At 38.9% G+C, this 18769-nt stretch overlaps 1 long non-coding RNA gene across 3 annotated transcripts in view; it reads right to left on the bottom strand.

Annotated features, from left to right (window-relative positions):
• LOC108351242 (uncharacterized) overlaps window positions 1-18769 on the bottom strand; it is a 122193-nt gene that overhangs the window by 48476 nt on the left and 54948 nt on the right. Inside the window, exons 4-5 of one of the 3 annotated variants that reach the window (XR_005505984.2) lie at window positions 18518-18607; window positions 17862-18354 (exon numbers count right to left, since the gene is read on the bottom strand). The exons of 1 other annotated variant lie outside the window; for it this stretch is intronic. This is a non-coding gene — a long non-coding RNA (uncharacterized LOC108351242). Of the gene's footprint in view, window positions 1-17861; window positions 18608-18769 lie in introns of those variants that run through there. One more of the 3 variants, XR_010052696.1, reaches the window with a different exon arrangement.

Here is an 18769-nt window from a genome sequence, read left to right on the forward strand (position 1 = left end):
AAGTTCTATTTAGAAGTCATCACAGGAATTCACAGCTTTTAGGAAAAATAAGCCCACAGATAAATAAAAACTTCATTCTTCATAAACCAAAGAAACAAGCAAATAGTGAAGTGTATATTGTTCTAATTCCCCTGATGCTTAGATGCCTTTCTATGGGTAATTTTGACTTGGCCCAGGCCTTCATGGAAGCACTTTAGTCCAATGTGTTTGCTTTATGTGTAGGACCACCATAAGGAGTAAAAAGAAGTCAGTGAGTAGGACACTGCAATTGCATCAGTCATCCCTGATAGTTCAATCAACAACCTGCCTCCCACTATGTTAAAGCTCTGTTGTGATACAGTTTATCAATTTTAACATCCCATCCATCTATCTCAGATATATGTAAGCCCTCTAATTTTGTGTTTTTCTAGAGAATGAGGACAGAGTAAAGTTGTTGGGCTTCACATCTGGGTTATAATGGAGACCACAGGCTTTTTTTAAGTGTAAGCACAATTAGCTGGTTGACATACGTATACAGAAATTTTAATTAGTTACCTTAATGTTTTAATGTCAGAGAAAATGAGATTGGAGATTTGAGTCAAGAGATGTGTCTTTCCCTGATTTAAATCAGGTTCCTTCTTTACTTTAAATTAATAATTCTATCAAAAGCAACCTCAGGTGGCTTGTAACTTCCTTTCCATCCTCAGCCTTTACATGATCATTATTTTTAATGCCAAAACAAGGACTATAATTAGTGATTAGCTAGTATGATAATTTGCTTAAATATACATCAGATATTACAAAGCTTTTAGGAAATGTGACTTTCTATGAAGAACAAGCTAATCTTGTTGACTTATTCACAATTAAGATGTCAATCAAAGAATATAGATTAATATTGGCCAAGCCTTGTTAATATTAAATAGTAACAGAGAGAAAATACTTCTGCATATACTCGTCACATTAAAACGTACTGTGACAATGATCTGCATTGGTACATGTTTTCTAATCCAACAATCGGATTCAAGCAGAATTATTAGGTCTTCAAACAATCTTGGATTTCAGAGAAAAAAGCATATAGCAAACATCTTTTGTCAGTCCTTCATATCATCACAGTATTCATTGAATACTCTTTGGAGATAATAAGTTTAGGTTAGAGACTTATGGGCTAAAGAGGGTCATTCAGTCATGGTGATGCCATGGAATGTAGGCTGAACAGCATCACTGCTTCAGCTTTACTTTCCGTTATTCATGCTTTTACCAGCTTGCAATTTTATATAAAAACAAGGCTGTTCTTGACAAGGTCAGTTGTAGCTGTGTTTTAGAAAATGGAAACATTTTTTTAAATGAGACTAGATCAATGTAAAAACACTCTGGTAAAATAGAGGGGAAAGTAAAATTTGGAACGAGCCTATCTTAAAATGCATTAACAATGCATACTTATGAAGCCAGAATGATAGTAATTACTTTGAGGGGAAAATAACCTCTATTTCTGGAGGTGAAAATCATTATGGATTTACATATTAGTATAGTCTGAGTTCCAAAATTTTGTATTTTCACAGCTGGGTGTTTAAATTCACTTGAGGTTATGAATTCTTCGTTTACTGTGTGGTCATAATTATACTTAAATGGGAAGTAATTAGAGGTCCAGTGTCAATTCTAGATCAGGTGAGAACTGTGCTAATGAAGGTGATGGTTCAGCAGAGGCAGGTGGTAGTCTGTTTATTCTCTCAGATGCAGGAGGTAGTACTGTTGGCTTACACTCTGAAGAATAGTGTAGTAAATATCCTTTCATATCATTCTAATTTCTAAAATTTGACTCAATAGTACCCAGACTATTTTCTTAAAAAGCAATTTCTATAAGCAAGAAAACAGTCTGAAATCAAACATCAGCTTTTTGTTTGTTTGCCTCACCATCCCTGAAAAGTCTCATTAGAGATTGGGAGACCACTGTAATGGATACATAGAAAATTGCATTGTTTATTATTGATCAATTAATTATAATCCCTGGATTACATGATCAAGGCAACAAAATAAAATTCAAGAAAAAGAGCAAAAGTAATCTTCTCCAATGATACTCAAAGGTTTTTTTTTTTTGCTTGACTATTGATATTAGTTTGCAAAGTGTTAAGTTTCTACATGAACTTTTTATACAACTATAGTTTTGAGTAGTTCTTCTTTATCCTCCCTTTACCTCTAGGTCCTCTATCCCCTTCCCTGCTTACATGTTTCTGCCCCGGAATTCCCTCTCTATTGTTATAACTTACATATATTATTCTTCCCACTTTAATGCCTCCCTACTCATGGGGGTTTTGTGTTTGCCATTTTAGCATTGACTTTAACCAGTTTTCTTATTTTCTTTTCCTATTCTAGAATATGTTGTCTCTTTGCAACTGTCTTAAGTTCTTATACCTGTGCCTTAAGAGAATAACATACTTTCTTTGAGAATTCCAGTATATTTTGATCAAATTCACCCTCTACCCTTCTACAATTCCTTCTATATCTATCCATAATTATCTAAAACCTTCCACTTTCATGGTCTATTTATTTTTTTAATAGTACAGAATTCTATTTATAATAGTTATGGTTGTGGAACCAGTTACTGAAGTGTAGTTGATTTACAATAGCTTACACACTTAAAGGAAGGAGACTGTCCTGTAGGCATATATTTTTAACTACCTACTTTATTAAAGATTGAACCTCCCCTCTAGCCCACCTCCCACCAGAGGTTGTGGAAAACAAATGTTATTAGGATACAGGGGAAGTGGACCTGTTTAGAAATAGTTCTTTGGGGTAATTCCAAGTTTGTTTTTCTCAGTGTAGTCCACTAGCAAACACCAAACATGAATCAACAGCTGCAGTGCAGTCTACACAGCAGACAACACACTTGAATCAGCAATGGCACTTCAAGTCAGAAGAAACCTTGAGGTTCACTAATCGGCCCCAGTTTACAGAAGCAGGAGGAATCTCATGAGTGCTTTGGTGAGTTTCTCCCTTGTAAGTCACTTCAAGCAAAACTCAGCAAAGCATTGTAAGGTAAACCAATACAAGTATGTTATCACTGAAGACTAGTGAGACTGAGCAAAGCCAGTGAATTTTCAAGCTTCCACTGTCTGTGGGGTCATATTTATATCCTTTCTAAACATCATGCATCCTTTCATGTATTTTCTACAGGAAAACATCCTTTCACCTGTGTCTACTTCAGCAAAATATTCTTTCACTTGTCTGCCTCAGTAAAACATCATTATAACCAGAGTCTCTAAAGAAACTAGAAATTTCCACTTTACTCTCCTTGTCCAAGCAGCATCAACTGCTGTTATCTCCGTTGCTATGGGTGACTGTTCTCAAATTCTTATCTTCCCCATGCTAAAATGTTTATTTGTTTGTTCTTGTACAGGTCTTATACAGGCAACCACAGCTCCCGTGAGTTCATGACAGTAGAACTCCTGACATGTTCAGGAGACATGTATTTGCTTTTGTTTTCCCACAATCTCTGGGAAATACATCTTTTCAGCCCTCTGTTCCTTGATAACCCTTAATCCCTGTGGGGTTTCAGGGAAGACATGATATAGATGGTCGATTTGTGGCTGAGCGTCCCACTGACATTTATTCTCTGAAGTTTGATCAGTTGATTCAGCATTGATTGCAATCCATGTCTCAAATAATTTCTCTGGAGAGAGGCAGACAAGCCTGGGAAACCAGAAGAGACTGCTCCCTGCACACACATCTCGGACGCCAGAGGAAAAAGCCAAAGACCATCTGGAACCCTGGTGCACTGAAGCTCCCGGAAGGGGCGGCACAGGTCTTCCTGGTTGCTGCCGCTGCAGAGAGCCCGTGGGCAGCACCCCACGAGCGAACCTGAGCCTCGGGACCACAGGTAAGACCAAATTTTCTGCTGCAAGAAAGCTGCCTGGTGAGCTTGGGACACACGGAAGCAGAATTTCTCTAGGACCGGGCAAGTTCTGTGTTTACCGGAAGTCCCACACCCGCAGATCCCGGCCCGCAGCAGCTCTCTGCTCCCAGACCCGGTGAGAGAGAGACCCAACCGCCTGGTCAGGTGGGCACTCCTGAGGCTGCAGAGCGGAAGAGACCAACAACTCTGCTCACCCCTGCCCACAGACCTGGCCCAAGAGGAAACTGTATAAGGCCTCTGGGCTCCCGTGGGGGAGGGCCCAGGAGCGGCAGGACCCCTGCCTGAGACACCGCTGGAACCTGAAAGAAACAGACCGGATAAACAGTTCTCTGCACCCAAATCCCGTGGGAGGAGGAGCTAACTAAACCTTCAGAGAGGCAGACAAGCCTGGGAAACCAGAAGAGACTGCTCCCTGCACACACATCTCGGACGCCAGAGGAAAAAGCCAAAGACCATCTGGAACCCTGGTGCACTGAAGCTCCCGGAAGGGGCGGCACAGGTCTTCCTGGTTGCTGCCGCTGCAGAGAGCCCGTGGGCAGCACCCCACGAGCGAACTTGAGCCTCAGGACCACAGGTAAGACCAAATTTTCTGCTGCAAGAAAGCTGCCTGGTGAACTCAAGACACAGGCCCACAGGAACAGCTGAAGACCTGTAGAGAGGAAAAACTACACGCCCGAAAGCAGAACACTCTGTCCCCATAACTGACTGAAAGAGAGGAAAAGAGGTCTACAGCACTCCTGACACACAGGCTTATAGGACAGTCTAGCCACTGTCAGAAATAGCAGAACAAAGTAACACTAGAGATAATCTGATGGCGAGAGGCAAGCGCAGGAACCCAAGCAACAGAAACCAAGACTACATGGCACCATCGGAGCCCAATTCTCCCATCAAAACAAACATGGAATATCCAAACACACCAGAAAAGCAAGATCTATTTTCAAAATCATATTTGATCATGATGCTGGAGGACTTCAAGAAAGACATGAAGAACTCCCTTAGAGAACAAGTAGAAGCCTACAGAGAGGAATCGCAAAAATGCCTGAAAGAATCGCAAAAATCCCTGAAAGAATTCCAGGAAAACATAAATAAACAAGTAGAAGCCCATAGAGAGGAGACACAAAATTCCCTGAAAAAATTCCAGGAACACAATCAAACAGTTGAAGGAATTAAAAATGGAAATAGAAGCAATCAAGAAAGAACACATGGAAACAAACCTGGATATAGAAAACCAAAAGAAGAGACAAGGAGCTGTAGATACAAGCTTCACCAACAGAATACAAGAGATGGAAGAGAGAATCTCAGGAGCAGAAGATTCCATAGAAATCATTGACTCAACTGTCAAAGATAATGTAAAGCGGAAAAAGCTACTGGTCCAAAACATACAGGAAATCCAGGACTCAATGAGAAGATCAAACCTAAGGATAATAGGTATAGTAGAGAGTGAAGACTCCCAGCTCAAAGGACCAGTAAATATCTTCAACAAAATCATAGAAGAAAACTTCCCTAACCTAAAAAAAGAGATACCCACAGACATACAAGAAGCCTACAGAACTCCAAATAGATTGGACCAGAAAAGAAACACCTACCATCACATAATTGTCAAAACAACAAACGCACAAAATAAAGAAAGAATATTAAAAGCAGTAAGGGAAAAAGGTCAAGTAACATATAAAGGGAGACCTATCAGAATCACACCAGACTTCTCGCCAGAAAATATGAAGGCCAGAAGATCCTGGACTGATGTCATACAGACCCTAAGAGAACACAAATGCCAGCCCAGGTTACTGTATCCAGCAAAACTCTCAATTAACATTGATGGAGAAACCAAGATATTCCATGACAAAACCAAATTTACACAATATCTTTCTACAAATCCAGCACTACAAAGGATAATAAATGGTAAAGCCCAACATAAGGAGGCAAGCTATACCCTAGAAGAAGCAAGAAACTAATCGTCTTGGCAACAAAACAAAGAGAATGAAAGCACACAAACATAACCTCACATCCAAATATGAATATAAAGGGAAGCAATAATCACTATTCCTTAATATCTCTCAATATCAATGGCCTCAACTCCCCAATAAAAAGACATAGATTAACAAACTGGATACGCAACGAGGACCCTGCATTCTGCTGCCTACAGGAAACACACCTCAGAGACAAAGATAGACACTACCTCAGAGTGAAAGGCTGGAAAACAACTTTCCAAGCAAATGGTCAGAAGAAGCAAGCTGGAGTAGCCATTCTAATATCAAATAAAATCAATTTTCAATTAAAAGTCATCAAAAAAGACAAAGAAGGACACTTCATATTCATCAAAGGAAAAATCCACCAAGATGAACTCTCAATCCTAAATATCTATGCCCCAAATACAAGGGCACCTACATACGTAAAAGAAACCTTACTAAAGCTCAAAACACACATTGCACCTCACACAATAATAGTAGGAGATTTCAACACCCCACTCTCATCAATGGACAGATCATGGAAACAGAAATTAAACAGTGATTTCGACAGACTAAGAGAAGTCATGAGCCAAATGGACTTAACAGATATTTATAGAACATTCTATCCTAAAGCAAAAGGATATACCTTCTTCTCAGCTCCTCATGGTACTTTCTCCAAAATTGACCATATAATTGGTCAAAAAACGGGCCTCAACAGGTACAGAAAGATAGAAATAATCCCATGCGTGCTATCGGACCACCATGGCCTAAAACTGGTCTTCAATAACAATAAGGGAAGAATGCCCACATATACGTGGAAATTGAACAATGCTCTACTCAATGATAACCTGGTCAAGGAAGAAATAAAGAAAGAAATTAAAAAATTTTTAGAATTTAATGAAAATGAAGATACAACATACTCAAACTTATGGGACACAATGAAAGCTGTGGTAAGAGGAAAACTCATAGCGTTGAGTGCCTGCAGAAAGAAACAGGAAAGAGCATATGTCAGCAGCTTGACAGCACACCTAAAAGCTCTAGAACAAAAAGAAGCAAATACACCCAGGAGGAGTAGAAGGCAGGAAATAATCAAACTCAGAGCTGAAATCAACCAAGTAGAAACAAAAAGGACCATAGAAAGAATCAACAGAACCAAAAGTTGGTTCTTTGAGAAAATCAACAAGATAGATAAACCCTTAGCCAGACTAACGAGAGGACACAGAGAGTGCGTCCAAATTAACAAAATCAGAAATGAAAAGGGAGACATAACTACAGATTCAGAGGAAATTCAAAAAATCATCAGATCTTACTATAAAAACCTATATTCAACAAAACTTTAAAATCTTCAGGATATGGACAATTTCCTAGACAGATACCAGGTATCGATTAAATCAGGAACAGATAAACCAGTTAAACAACCCCATAACTCCTAAGGAAATAGAAGCAGTGATTAAAGGTCTCCCAACCAAAAAGAGCCCAGGTCCAGACGGGTTTAGTGCAGAATTCTATCAAACCTTCATAGAAGACCTCATACCAATATTATCCAAACTATTCCACAAAATTGAAACAGATGGAGCACTACCGAATTCCTTCTACGAAGCCACAATTACTCTTATACCGAAACCACACAAAGACACAACAAAGAAAGAGAACTTCAGACCAATTTCCCTTATGAATATCGACGCAAAAATACTCAATAAAATTCTGGCAAACCGAATTCAAGAGCACATCAAAACAATCATCCACCATGATCAAGTAGGCTTCATCCCAGGCATGCAGGGATGGTTTAATATACGGAAAACCATCAACGTGATCCATTATATAAACAAACTGAAAGAACAGAACCACATGATCATTTCATTAGATGCTGAGAAAGCATTTGACAAAATTCAACACCCCTTCATGATAAAAGTCCTGGAAAGAATAGGAATTCAAGGCCCATACCTGAACATTGTAAAAGCCATATACAGCAAACCAGTTGCTAACATTAAACTAAATGGAGAGAAACTTGAAGCAATCCCACTAAACTCAGGGACTAGACAAGGCTGCCCACTCTCTCCCTACTTATTCAATATAGTTCTTGAAGTTCTAGCCAGAGCAATCAGACAACAAAAGGAGGTCAAGGGGATACAGATCGGAAAAGAAGAAGTCAAAATATCACTATTTGCAGATGATATGATAGTTTATTTAAGTGATCCCAAAAGTTCCACCAGAGAACTACTAAAGCTGATAAACAACTTCAGCAAAGTGGCTGGGTATAAAATTAACTCAAATAAATCAGTTGCCTTCCTCTATACAAAAGAGAAACAAGCCGAGAAAGAAATTAGGGAAACGACACCCTTCATAATAGACCCAAATAATATAAAGTACCTCGGTGTGACTTTAACAAAGCAAGTAAAAGATCTGTACAATAAGAACTTCAAGACACTGAAGAAGGAAATTGAAGAAGACCTCAGAAGATGGAAAGATCTCCCATGCTCATGGATTGGCAGGATTAATATAGTAAAAATGGCCATTTTACCAAAAGCAATCTACAGATTCAATGCAATCCCCATCAAAATACCAATCCAATTCTTCAAAGAGTTAGACAGAACAATTTGCAAATTCATCTGGAATAACAAAAAACCCAGGATAGCTAAAGCTATCCTCAACAATAAAAGGACTTCAGGGGGAATCACTATCCCTGAACTCAAGCAGTATTACAGAGCAATAGTGATAAAAACTGCATGGTATTGGTACAGAGCAGACAGATAGACCAATGGAATAGAATTGAAGACCCAGAAATGAACCCACACACCTATGGTCACTTGATTTTTGACAAAGGAGCCAAAACCATCAAATGGAAAAAAGAGCATTTTCAGCAAATGGTGCTGGTTCAACTGGAGGTCAACATGTAGAAGAATGCAGATCGATCCATGCTTATCACCCTGTACAAAGCTTAAGTCCAAGTGGATCAAGGACCTCCACATCAAACCAGACACACTCAAACTAATAGAAGAAAAACTAGGGAAGCATCTGGAACACATAGGCACTGGAAAAAATTTCCTGAACAAAACACCAATGGCTTATGCTCTAAGATCAAGAATCGACAAATGGGATCTCATAAAACTGCAAAGCTTCTGTAAGGCAAAGGACACTGTGGTTAGGACAAAACGGCAACCAACAGATTGGGAAAAGATATTTACCAATCCTACAACAGATAGAGGCCTTATATCCAAAATATACAAAGAACTCAAGAAGTTAGACCGCAGGGAAACAAATAACCCTATTAAAAAATGGGGTTCAGAGCTAAACAAAGAATTCACAGCTGAGGAATGCCGAATGGCTGAGAAACACCTAAAGAAATGTTCAACATCTTTAGTCATAAGGGAAATGCAAATCAAAACAACCCTGAGATTTCACCTCACACCAGTGAGAATGGCTAAGATCAAAAATTCAGGTGACAGCAGATGCTGGCGAGGATGTGGAGAAAGAGGAACACTCCTCCATTGTTGGTGGGATTGCAAACTGGTACAACCATTCTGGAAATCAGTCTGGAGGTTCCTCAGAAAATTGGACATTGAACTGCCTGAGGATCCAGCTATACCTCTCTTGGGCATATACCCAAAAGATGCCTCAACATATAAAAGAGACACGTGCTCCACTATGTTCATCGCAGCCTTATTTATAATAGCCAGAAGCTGGAAAGAACCCAGATGCCCTTCAACAGAGGAATGGATACAGAAAATGTGGTACATCTACACAATGGAATATTACACAGCTATCAAAAACAACGAGTTTATGAAATTCGTAGGCAAATGTTGGAACTGGAAAATATCATCCAGAGTGAGCTAACCCAATCACAGAAAGACATACATGGTATGCACTCATTGATAAGTGGCTATTAGCCCAAATGCTTGAATTACCCTAGATCCCTAGAACAAACGAAACTCAAGGCGGATGATCAAAATGTGAATGCTTCACTCCTTCTTTAAATGAGGAAAAAGAATACCCTTGGCAGGGAAGGGAGAGGCAAAGATTAAAACAGAGACTGAAGGAACACCCATTCAGAGCCTGCCCCACATGTGGCCCATACATATACAGCCACCCAATTAGACAAGATGAATGAAGCAAAGAAGTGCAGACCAACAGGAGCCGGATGTAGATCGCTCCTGAGAGACGCAGCCAGAATACAGCAAATACAGAGGCGAATGCCAGCAGCAAACCACTGAACTGAGAATAGGTCCCCTGTTGAAGGAATCAGAGAAAGAACTGGAAGAGCTTGAAGGGGCTCGAGACCCCAAAAGTACAACAATGCCAAGCAACCAGAGCTTCCAGGGACTAAGCCACTACCCAAAGACTATACATGGACTGACCCTGGACTCTGACCTCATAGGTAGCAATGAATATCCTAGTAAGAGCACCAGTGGAAGGGGAAGCCCTGGGTCCTGCTAAGACTGAACCCCCAGTGAACTAGATTGTTGGGGGGAGGGCGGCAATGGGGGGAGGATGGGGAGGGGAACACCCATATAGAAGGGGAGGAGGGAGGGGGATGTTTGCCCGGAAACCGGGAAAGGGAATAACACTCGAAATGTATATAAGAAATACTCAAGTTAATAAAAAAAAAAAGAAAAAAAAAGACAAAAATAAAAAAAAAAGAGCTATAGTTGGGACAGCTATTCTTTATTATTTTATGCACAGTTTTGTATGGAATTTACTATGGTCTTGAACATTCAGTTGTATTGCCTCACCCCTAAATACGTTAGGATTCCATCCTCCAATGTCATTGCTCTTCAACTTTCACTTTCTCATGAGATTAAAAAAATTCTGAAGGTCAAAAAAAATGATTTTTCTGATGAGGAATAAAAGCTACATTTTGTAAACGTATAGGCATAGAAATATGGATTTAGAGGAAAATTAAATACGCAGTTCTGTCCATTAACCAAAATAATAGAAATAGGATCACCCCTAAAACCTTTGAGCTATCAAACATTATGGCCAATATTGCTGTATGAAACAAGTTTCTTTCTCAGAACAAGGCCTTAAGTTCAACCAGAAATCAGTTGTGTCCATAACATCCATGCCACTATTAAACCCATGGGAATATCTTGCCACAAGAATTATTGTAGTTAACAGAGGCAAATGGGTAGTTATGACTAGTAACGACTTCTACCTCATCCCAGGAATGCATTATATTTTCAGGTGCTATGAAAGCTATCAAAAGAACATTTCTCTGGCATTTGTATATATAAACTGACAATACTTGGGCAGCATGCACTGTAGCTGCACAAGCTCTAGTCAGATAAAATTCTAGCATGGACAGTGTAGATGAGCATGCCATTTCACCACTACCTGAGGAGATATTGGCCATTGAGAGGTAATTTTTTAAATGAATGTAGTCCCTGCTCGGTCAGTCAACCTTGTTCAAGTCGATGAACACACATCCACGTATATATGGGCAGCACAAAATGGAGTTGATAGTCAAACAAGGTGGGTGGATCTTGGAGGAGTTGGAGAAACAGGGTGAATATGATCAAAATGTATTTTATGAAATTCTCAGTAAAAATGAGAATAAAAGACAAAGCTAGTAAAATAATGTTTTAAATGAAGTTATTAACAATAACTTTTCAGGATGCCAGCAATAATGAATTACGATAATAGAAAATCCACCATAATCTCTATATGAAATATAAAATACTACAACTTTAGGTACAGCCTGAATGTATATAATACAATTTTATTGATATTAAAGCCTTTGTTCAATGAAGAGAATAATAATGTTTGTGAAGTACAAATGGCTTCACAAATGGCTGAAAATATTGGTTCTGCCAATATTTACCTAGTTGATTTTGTAATAATCTCAAAATGTCATATTTTTTCATCAAAATCTCTAGTATTCTTAAAAATTGTTCTCATACAGGAAGGAAGGAATGGCTGTAGATAGTCTGTAATATAAATGAAAAAATAAAATTACTACATCTTAAAGCATGTTTATTCATTATCATGGTCAAAAGAGAATAGAAATAGAAAAATAAGGAGGTGGATTAAAACAAACAAATGGACAAATAAAATGCTATTATCTGCATCTTGGAGATAGTCAGAGCTGACTTTCTCAGACCTGGAAAGCAGCACAAAACTGTACAAAAAAAAATGCCCCAAAGAAACCATATCCGTATACACTGTAAAGCAATCTTACTCCAAAAAGTCAAATGCCTACGGAGGTAGCTCAGATCCTGTTAGCACTCCTTATTGTTACTCTGTTGCCTGGTGATCTGCCTTATAAGTACAGACCGTGCTGAACCCGGTGGTAATGGAGTGTAGGGGCACCAAGGCTGCTTCTGTTCTATTTAAAATGAACTCACTGTTGCTACAGTTTGTATATCGGTCATGTGTGATTCTGCATTAACCCCAACATTCCCAAGAGAACAGCATTTTTCATCTGTGCACAGATCAGGGTTTAGATGATGGCAGAAAGGAAGCCAGGCCATGGCTAGCCATCTTGAACTAAGTAGTAATTCCCAATGAGGGACCCTGTATCTGAAAACAGGATGGATGCCTCCTGAAGATTGACACCTGAGGCTAACCTCTGACCTACACACACACACACACACACACACACACACACACACACACACACACACTCGCATGCATGCATGCACAGAAGCATGTACACATGCATGCACACACATGCACACGCACAAGAGATGAAAAGTAACAATTAGTGCAATACTGCCTTCTTTGCAATAAAAAATAATGTCACATGGTATGAAATGGAGGTAAGGACTTAGTCTTTCTTATGAAGCTGACCTCAGCTTTCCAAGGAAAGACCCAAAGTGTTGCACCTATTTTTAGAAACACATAGTACTTCAGTAGTTAAGTTATGTGTTTACTTGTCATTTCTGTAGTAAGACTGTATATATTTTGTAAAAGTATCAGCCCACTCTATTCATCCTTCTCATTTTCAGTATACTTATACGGAGTAGATGGTCAGAAAAATTATGCTATTTTGACAAGAGAGATGTAGAAAAGAAAGAAAGAACACAGGACATAAAGGAAATTGCAAGTGATAAAACGTCCCTATATTTTCTGCAAGATATGAGATAAAAGAGTACAAACAACCATGTGGTGTTGCAAATGCATATGTTACAGTGTGGCTGCTTTTTCTCCACTCTTCTCTGTAATTACAAACCTCATAAGCAGTTAGTTTGTATCAGGCTTCCAAAAGAAAAAAGAAAAAATACCCTACATACTTTGGGAAAGAAAATAGAGTGGTGTTCATAGCTTGTGGGAAGAAAAAGAGTATGATAATTAATTATAGTTTTGACTAGATGACTGACACACTCTAATCCTGTAAATGATTGTTCCAAAATAATCATTATGCTACAGAGGTCTAAAATATTTGTTTGAAACTAACTGTGAACTTATCTACACTCGATGAGCTGCCTATGAATTATTAAAAGGCTAAGCCAGGGGAAGTTGTTTAGTTAGCAAATTAATCTATAATGCATAAAATATAAAGCATCTGAAAACACAACCTTTTGGCTAAAGCTTTAGGTCACCAAATTCCCTATTTTGATCTCTCTGACATTCAAATAGCTGGTTGAAATGTTAAAAATTCAGTCAATGCTGAAGTTGTTTATACTTATCTCGTGCCAGACATCTAGTTTGACATTTTGGACTGAATTGTCGGAATTGATCCTTTGTCTTGACATCAGAATGATACACTGATGTGATTCATGCCCATGCACATGTTCATGCTCACGTACACACACACACACACACACACACACATGCACACACACACACACACACACACACACACACACACACACACACGCACACTTGTGTAGATTTAAATGGTAACATTTTTTTCTGCTGTGTAACTTTGATGCAGGATAGGAAAAAGATCCCAAGAAATTCTGAACATAAGTGTTTTACAGCATCCTCTCCTTATGTTACAGGCTAAAGGGACATTTTAAACCTTTTGTTAAAACTGCCTTAAGCACAGATTCTGTGCTTTGAATTTTTTTTAAGAATTACAAACTCCATAGGTCCCCTATTAATTGCAGGAAGCATTCCATTTCAGTCACTAAACCCCATCTTGTTATGAACAATTTCAAGTCAACCAGTCTCTTGCAGGGCTCCTTCATCTGAATAATACAGTAAAAGGCTGGAAAGGGCCTGGCATTAGTGTGCTAGTGGGGACTGACAGCAGGTCATAAGGTCCAGCACAGCCAGCTGCTATCTCACTCTGATAGTTCCTTGCCAAACTGCCACTGTTTCTGACACCAAGAGACTTGGTTTAGAACAAGTATTAAAAATGCCAAGCAATGAGTTAGACGCATTAGCTCCCAATTGAGTTCTGGTATCTGTGGATCATATGAACTGTTCCTAGCTTGGTCCATTTGACAGACAGTGTTGTGATGTCTCAGATGTGTGCCAGCTTCAGGGTGGCTGCAGCCCTCTCCCCTGTCCTCTGGCTGGTCTATATCCTTTATTCTTCCTTTAGTACCTAGGAATCCTTGTGGATGATGCTTCTTCCAAGATGACTTAAGACTATTTAATGAGTCTCATATTTGGACTTGGGCGAACAAAGGTTGCTTCCTACCTACACACATCTACAGCTCTACTTCACCCTTCTTCCCTCTTAGACACAGAACAGATATATGTCACACACCAGCTTTGCCTCTTAGCTCTACAATGTAGGTCAAATGGCAGTCCCTGTGTTCACATAACTTAGGATCACTTTTCAAACTCCCTAAATGAACCCAGAGAAGACCCTGTTTTGAAGAGAAAAAGAGCTGGCTCTGTATGCGGAGCACATCAACAGATTTCAGGGAAGTTTCAGTTTCAGGAAAGTAACTGGTGTCTATTTCTTTAGAGGTAGTTCACAAGTAGGTTAGATCATGTAGAACTCCATTTGCAAACCCAATCTTAAAGGTGCAAGATGTGTAACTAACCATTATTCTTGATGGCCTCCCCTACAGTCTCATTTAAAATGATAAGCAATAAGTAACCCTCAGCTTTCATCTCAGGTTTCCTAAAGAATAGTGCAAGCACAAACATTGTTAATTTTTCTTTATTGGCATAAAAACAAACAAAGAGTCCATATTTTAGTTAAATAAAGAAAGATAGGTGATTTGTTTCTCAGACACCCAACTCAATAATGCTTTAAAATTATTTAAGTAATGCTATTTTGGATGGATTTTTAATGACATGGAACAAGGTTCTTCCCCACATGCCACTAACAATGCCTAATATGATATGGGTGACCTGACTCACAAAACCTCCTGAATTCCCTCCTTACTTGTCTCTAGTCATTCTACATATACATGCTTAGCTGCATGCAGTATGTCAGGATTGTAGGATATCCATTAACTCAGAGTCCACAGTAGTTACCATTTCCTGCCTTGCTTTACAACTGATTACACTGCAGTGTGAGAAAGACATTTCCATGGTCCTGAGATTGGCGGTTACTTCAAATCTGTTTCTATTTTCATGTATTTATAATTATGCTATCATTTCTTTTTTTCTCAGTTCATATAATTTATTGAAGTTAACATACAATTTAAAAATTCACCAATGCACCAATAGTACAAAACTCAACAGCATTATAAGTTATTCCCCCTCAGGAAATAAAGCATACTATGATTGTCAAAGCTAGATGTCAGTCTAAGATTTACAACAAAGCAAGAATATGAAACTAAGAAAAAGGAAAAGCAATCACTCACAATGACCACAAAAAATAAATCCACAAAAGCCCATTCTTTCACAGGCATTGATTGTCTTCTCTAAATTAATTAAGATTACTTTAACATAAACTATATTATAAAAAAACTAGATGGTCTTTAAGTAACTAAAGATAATGCTCCAAGGCCATTTTCACAGCTTTTTGTCTGTTTGCTTGCTTGCTTGCTTCCTTGCTTGTTTTATATGCCATTGCAGTCAAATTAATATATATTTGACCAAATATTTCGAAAACAGTCCAGCAGCAGACAATGGAGTTTTCCATTCAGTATCTTAATAGTATTAAATGTAATTTATTTTTACAGTAGTTCAGGCGATCAAATTTTAAACAAATTAAAAAAGAAAAAGGGAAAAACAACTGTTTTTCATGCTCCTCCCATAGACGTTATTTGTAAGTGCAAGACAGAAAAGCAGTGTGCAAAATGCTTCTGTCCTGCACATTGGCCATTAAAATCACATGTGAGGACTGCAGCCTCTGCTGCAGATCCACCATCTATAACCCCCATCCTGTGTCAATCAAGGGATACATATGTATACATAGATCTCTATAGAGTTGCGGTATGCTCTAAAAGCAGTCTTGTTTCCTGGAACTGAAAAGCAGGGATCGTAACTTGTTTCTGCACTTTAGAATAGTAGCATGAGAATCGCACTAATTTAGCATTCTGATAAAAGAAACAAGAGCAAGTCACAAGTATATGGTTGTCTTTCTTTTGAGGGTTAGGCTATGTTAACCAATAAAACCTTTTCAACAAATGGTTCTGTCACAGAATGCTTTCATATGACTTACTTTTGTACACACTGCATTGTGTTGATTACTTCTCTTGTGCTCCACACTGTTGTTTGTTTTCAGAGTAGAAATCTCCACTTTATTAGCCTCTTTACATGTCTCAGTTTGCATGAATATTTTCTGACTGTTGCAAACCTGAATGCTTTTAGACCCAAATGGAAAATCTTTGACATGCTGGATTATCTATAACTCAATCACAGAAAAACACACTTGGTGTGCACTAACTGATAAATGGATATTAGCTAAAAAGCTCAAATTACCCAAGATGCAATCCACAGACCACAGGAAGCTCAAGAAGAAGATGACCAAAATGCAGATGCTACCACTTCTTTTTAAAAGGGGGGAAAATATCGATAGGAGGGGATATGGAAGCAGCGACTCAAGGAATGGCCATTCAGAGCCTGACCCACATGTGGCCCATATGTATGTGTGTGTGTTTGTGTGTGTGTGTGTGTGTGTGTGTGTGTGTGTGTGTGTGTGTGTATGTATGTATGTATATATACAGCCACCAAAGCTAGATAAGATTGATGAAGCTAGAAAATGCACACTGAAAGGGATCGGATATAGATCTCTACAGAGAGACACTTCCAGAGCATGTCCAATACAAAGGTCAATGCTAACAGCAAACCACCGAACTGAGAAATGACCCCCTTGGGGGGAATTAGAGAAAGTATTGAAAGAGTTGAAGGAGCTTGCAATTCCAGAAAAACAACAATGCCAACCAACCAGAGCTTCCAGGGACTAAACCACTACCTAAAGACAATACATGGACTGACCCAGGGCTCCAACTGCCTATGTAGCAGAGAATAGCCTTGTTGGGGCACCAGGGGAAGGGGAAGCCCTTGGTCCTGGAAGGTTGGACCCCCCCAGTGCAGGGGAATATGGGGGGCAATAAGGGGGACGTATAAGGGGAATACCTGTTTGGGGGAGGGGAGGGGAGGGAATGGGGGCTTATGGACAGGAAACTGGGAAGGGGAATAATGTTTGAAATGTAAATAAAGAAATAAATCTAATAAAAAATTAAAAGATAAACAAACAAACAAACAAGCAGTTGACTTAAAACTTTTTGTGGCAACTTCTGGTTTAATCATGGTTCCCAGTGAGAGCCACCTGACAGTACACTGGGTCACTGGAGCTGTCTCAGTGAAGGTTTGCTTGTGATGAAAGAGGATACTGCAGCTTCAGCAGTGTTGAAATGTGTGTTTAAAATGTGAATTACTACACTTTTCGACTGTAATTGATTACATGGGTTGAGGGTGAGGAGGTATCAAAGAACTTGACAGGTTGTGTCAATCCTCTTAATTGAGTCATGTAAAGTAAATATTAACACTACAGAAATGCATGCATTTCAATATATGTTTGCCTTGTTTGCATTGCATAACTTTAACAAATGAATTTAAAATTATTTAATTTTATAGTACCATTTGGGGAAAAAAACTGGTGTTATAAAGAACATAAATGCAGGTTTTTTTATTTTTATTTTATATTATTTAAGTTGACTTTTCTCATGACTTTAAGTTTGAAACTGTTAAGCTGAATAAAAACTTAAGCTGCAAATTGATAAATTTGCTACATTATAAGAAACATACAAATGTTTACAAATGGCTTAAAGAATTGCACGTGCAGTGGGCATTCATACCACACTTGTAATTGTGCAGAACCCATGGCAGCTCAGAGTTGAGGTGTGCACATGGACCAGCTGAGTGTTTTCTCCTGTATTTCCTTTCTTTCCCCCTACCCCCTAACTCATGAAAAGACTCTACGGACTGGAAAAGCCCCAGGCTGAAAGGACTAAACTGCCTTGATGGACATGTTATTATTTCGTATTGTCTGATAATTTAAGAATTATTAGTCTTTTATTTTCAAAGTTCTTTTCCATTTCATTTCTTCCCTCCAAACACTTCTATATACCTCTCCATGATCTCTGGCAAATTCACAGCTTCTGTCTTCTTTTAAGTCCAGCCTGAGAAGGTTGCTGTAGTCCCAGCGCATAAGAGACTGAAGCACTAGGATGGTAACAAGTTCAAGACAAGTCTGAGTTGCATATGAGTTCCAGGCTAGTCCATACTACAGAGTAAAAACGTGTCAAAAAGAAAAACTCCAAACAATATTAACAACAGAACAAACAATGGTTTCTTCCACTTCTCTTTGTGCTGGCTCCTCACTTACTGTTATTTCCTAGAATCTTGCACCACTGACACATTGACGTTTAACCATTTTTCTCACACTGGTATATCTTGATGTTCTGGCTTTTTAGCTCTAGAAAGGAAAAGACATCCTGGTAGACTTTTCTCAGTGCCTAGATGCAAATATGAAGGATGAAGAGGCAAGTCACGTTGTGCAGAAAGCAACACAGACTGTGTCAGCTCTCATCTTACAGCCGTTTAGTGTCTCAGCCACATAGGGGGAGGGGAGGGTGAC

The sequence above is a fragment of the Rattus norvegicus genome, chromosome 6 (assembly GCF_036323735.1).
Source record: "Rattus norvegicus strain BN/NHsdMcwi chromosome 6, GRCr8, whole genome shotgun sequence".
Lineage (NCBI taxonomy): Eukaryota > Metazoa > Chordata > Mammalia > Rodentia > Muridae > Rattus > Rattus norvegicus.